The sequence below is a fragment of the Teleopsis dalmanni genome, chromosome 1 (assembly GCF_002237135.1).
Source record: "Teleopsis dalmanni isolate 2A chromosome 1, ASM223713v2, whole genome shotgun sequence".
Taxonomy (NCBI): domain Eukaryota; kingdom Metazoa; phylum Arthropoda; class Insecta; order Diptera; family Diopsidae; genus Teleopsis; species Teleopsis dalmanni.
Window position 1 is genome coordinate 151,121,926 of NC_051846.1, and position 5,145 is coordinate 151,127,070.

Here is a 5,145-nt window from a genome sequence, read left to right on the forward strand (position 1 = left end):
GATCTTCTCATGTTTTCTAATGCCTTAGGTATAATTCAGCCTCTTCATCTGTACGGGGAACTGCTGCTTTTAAAATCGAACTCACTAGACTCAATCAACGATACAAAACAACTCATCCGGTATATTAAATAAAATAATTTAGAGGAAGTATATTCGAATTTTTTTTTAGTAATCAGAACGATGCTTACAGTTCCAGTCAGGAAGTGGAACTGTCATACATGCTTAGTCGTATTAGTGAATGTAAATTATTTACTTTTATAATTCGGTAATGAAAGGGGTCTCGAAATTCTGATGTTTTCGACGTCCAAAATTGGTCTAGCTCCACCACTGGTTACTAATAATGCATAATTACAGAAAATTATATTATAACTGCTTTAAGTACTATAATTGTGTGATATTAAAAATTTATAAAGAATTATTGTCGTCTCATATTACGTGGACCAAAAAATCACATATAAAGATCACCGATAGTAATTAAATATTTCTTTGACTGTATCCCGGCTTGAAATTTCCTGTTTCGTAAAAAGTGCTGTTCTAAAGGTATTGAACTTTTATTTTTTTTGGCTTTCTACTAGTACTGATTTTGGAAGGAAAAAAGTGATCCGACTAGAAAGTTGTTGCATTCGATATCTGCAGGTGGAAAACTCGATAGAGAACTTCCGCATTTTCAGTTGAATGACCAGGTTACCAACGATTTGATGGCAAATAATACTACCGAATTCCGACAGCACGCCGCTGATCGGGCTGACTGGCGAAGGCTACTGGACGACTCACGTCAGTAATCGCCAACTAAGTGGGTAAGTAAATACTATTATTGATATTTCTTTATGAATACACTTTATATGATTGTTTTAATAGTTGATAAAAAGCTTATTATAAGTATTAATGGGAGTATAATAATCACTGCTAATAGAAAGTTGTAGACCCGTGGGGTATCGTTCCAATAGAATTGGACTTTTTTCTTTTGCCACTTTTACTACTCTCAATATTAATAAAAATATTGAAGAAATACTAATAGTAATAGAAAGTTCTAGATCCGCGGAGTACAGTTCCAAAAAAACTGGGCATTTTTCTTTTGCCACTTCTACTACACTGAATATTATTATTCTTTACGATTTTAATAATTCCTCATCACAGGTTTATCGTGAGCATTATTGGGAGAATTGTATTTAATATTAGACGCAAATTGAAGTTCCATGGATGACTTTTATAAGGATTTAGACTTTCTTCTTTTGCAGTCTCCTTAAGTGTCGATATCTCTTTACATCACTTTTTATGATTTTTCTGATTGCAGATAAGTATTATTAGAAGTATTAGAATTTGTGGCAGTGATTAGTTGTGAAGTACTACTGTAAGACTATTAAACCCCTTTGTTTTGCCGCTTCTACTTCTTTAATAATAAAGTTTTTGTTATTAATGTCTTCTATGACTTTTCTAATAGCTGATGGAACTATATAGTCTACAACAATAATAGTTTAATTATTATTATCTTCTATGTTTTTTCAAATAGCTCATTGTGAAGGTTTATCGTGAATATTCCCACCTTTTTGATTGTATAATCAACTCGTTGATGTTATTAATTATATTTTTAGAAAGATTATTTAATATTTCGTTACTTATACTGTCACATCCTGCTACCTTTTATAGATAATTGATAATTTATATTCCTTCTTGCGTATTAACTACTTTCTGCTTCATTGCTTGGTGTAACCTGAGCTACCGTCTACAGCGCTTCTACTTAATAGTGTCTGTGATTGCTTGGGTGTTATACTGTAACAACTATTCCAGTATAACTGGATTTACTACGATAACCATAAACGCAAAAACTGATGGGTTCATCCAGGCAATCCAATAATATCAATAGCAAAAGGAAACATTAATGGAAGTAGGCTTATGTTCTGTACATGGTGGGATCAGAAGGGAGTGTAGCTCACAGCTACAAAAACTGAACGAAACTGCTAAGAGTGGACTAATAAAAATTGATAGATTTGCACTATGCATTTGAACGAAATATATCTGATTCAAGCTAACAACAAGATAAATAAAAAATACATTGGAAACAGATAAATGCGAAATTCTACCTCCTCAATATTTATCTGACTGTGCACCATTAGAATATAACTTGCTCGGATCAATGTTAAAAGCTCTTCAAGACCACCACTTTGGAAACGACATAGGAATTAAAATATAGTTCAATGAATGCTCCGCGTCAAACTTCCGACAGACAGTCGGAAGTCGTAGCTAACGATGAAAAATAATTCGATTAAAATAATATTTAGCATTTTTTTAGAAATATCGTATTTCTCTTTTTTTTTTGCAAAAAATCCAAATATAATAAATAATTGAATAATAATAAAATTATTTGTGTGAAAGTCAAAGCTTATTTCCTTTCTCATTTTTTACAACAAAGTAATAATTTCATCCCTGACTTAAGGTGTTTCCAAAGTCTGTACAAATGCGTTAAATTTGCATTTTATTGCATTACCAAAAACACCTGTGACCTCGAAACGAAAAAGGGTTCAACTATTTCGTCGATTGTTGGAACTTCAATCCAAAAACAGAAAAAAAAATCAACTAAAAAATAAAAATTTTTACATAAAACTTTTAAAATGCAAATGAATTATAATTTATCACTCATAAAAGTTTATAGGTTCTCATAAAAATCACCCATTGATCAAAAACCAAATCGATTGATCGAATTTTTAATGATATGTACGTGGAAAGTTTGGTATGAAACGGTTGAATGAGTGAGCAGCGGGAACGGTGTTAAAAGTAAAGGGTTGCCTGTCGTCACCACAGTTACCACGCAATGCGCGAGAAATTAACATTCCCCACATCCGGAAGGGAGCTGCACATATACGACTATTTCCTTAGTTTGGTAAATCGTCTGCCCAAAGTCATGGTCGATTAATTATTTGATTTTGTGTTATGTGGTAAATTTTGTTTTCATTTAAATGAGCAAACATTTGAATTTGCATAAAGATCCGGAAGTGAGCTTACCAACAAATCAGTCATAAGCACATGCATTGATCTGTGACAGACAATAGCAGACGCAAAGACACAGCGAAATCATCCAAATGAGCTAGTTATCATTCACCCATATTTACCCACCCACTTTGTGCAACCGACTTACTTACTTGTTGGACGAAGCCAGCTATGTGACCTAACATGGGTGTGATGTTGCAATGATGTGCGATGTGTACTCGTACGAGTACGACTATGTCGAACCTAATCGAAAACCACAGAGAAATTATCAAATATGCGGGACGAATTGTCTACAAGTTAAGCGCATCATGTAAATCGACGAAATTGTCATAATGTGAGTGTCTTTGACAGTATGCCGTAATATCAACTTTCGGATAGTACATATATAGCAGTGGGTAACAATCGGAGGCAGAGGCGGCAACAACGCAAAGAAGCAAAATTGCGCAGTAGTCGCAAATTATACAATTTCGGTTCGTTCGTAGTTGACAACTTTTGACAGAACGTAATTTAACTGCACTTTTTGACGGCGATTTGATGTCATTTGGGTTTTTTTTTTATTTTTTCGTGTGGTGAATATTTACTTGCAATTCCTATTGCGCCTGTGATTGACTTTTACCAATTTTGACGTACATGTTTGCACTGTTCTTGATGTTGTTGTTGCTGTTGCCGTTGCCGTTGCTGTTACCTTCGATTTGCTGTTGACTTTTGATGTCTCGTTGCAGCAGTTGCATCGAAATGTCGCCCATTTATTTCGTTTGTTTAAAAATTCATTACTATTGGCAGCAAAATAACATTGCCAGTTGGAGACATTTTAATGTGGCCGTTTATTATAATCGCCCGGCTAAAGTAGCAATTTTACAGCAAACTTCCATAAAAAAACAACAACAAATGAAAACAAGAAAAACAATAAAAAAAATTTCCATTAAAAAAAAAACAAAAATAAATGAGATAATTCAAAATAAAAAATGTACTTAAATTGGTTAACATGTTAAGTTAATGCAGTGCATATGCGAACAAGTTAGTGGCAGTCTGCTTCCAGGTCTGGACTCGAATAAAATATATTTGCCATTTAAAATTCCAATCGACACCCAACACAATGCAGCCGGCCGCTTTGAAGCGGTTTTCGGCATTCTCGATTTTATATCTTTTAGCTTAATTTTATTGTTACGCAGACAAGAGAACGAGGACGAGTACAAGGACGGGGACGGGGACGAGTAAAGATCACCAGTCTTCCGCGTAAGTCGCGGTGTAGTACAAGACAAAAGAAGTCCATTTGCACGATCATTACAACAATAAAAAAGTATGCAAATTTAAGTTAAACATTGAATTAACCTTAATGCTCAGCAGAAGAATTTTATTTAAATTAAAGTTGTGCTCTGGAGTCTCCAAACAGTAGCTAAAAATTTAATGGCAATTTAGTGAATTACAAGAAGCAAACATTTTTTAAAAGAGTAACGCATTTTTCATCTGAACTCCATGTTGTGGGTATCCAACCAAAGTAACGCATTTTCTCACAGCTTCCGTCTGGAACTCATAACAAATGTATAAAATTTTAATATATACAAAAATTTATCGTCAAACTAAATTGTAAATACTTGTTCAAAAATTAATTGAACCATTTAATTTATTAATCTTTTCGAAGAATAAAGTTTCTACTTAACACAACGGTTCAACTTTTTAGCAAAATTCGATTTTATGCATGACCGTAGTATCTTTCATAAGCAACACAATCATGCCAAGGCTTCTCTAACATTTTGATACTTCTTTTGTAGAATGATTCATCTTTGACCTTCAAATGTGCATCATATTCGGCGATGACTTTTTTTATTGGAGTCTAATTTCTTTCCTCACAGCATTTCTTTGAAGTTTTGTAGGTAGTAATAGCTTGGAGTCAATTCTGGGAATATTGATCTGGGGGCCAATCTAGTGGTTCGAGTGTAATCCTAAGTGTAAAGCGTGCAATTTTAACATGATATCCAATGACTTGTGTCAGGATGTATTTTATTAAAAAGAGAACTGTTGTCTGCTTCATATGAAACAGTTATTTTTCTTCTTTCTCCTTAAAATATACAAATAAGGCTATAAAGCGATCACTATTAGTGGTATGGACTTTTTGAAGATTGTTGATGAATGTTGCTGAATTCTACACATATATCAAAA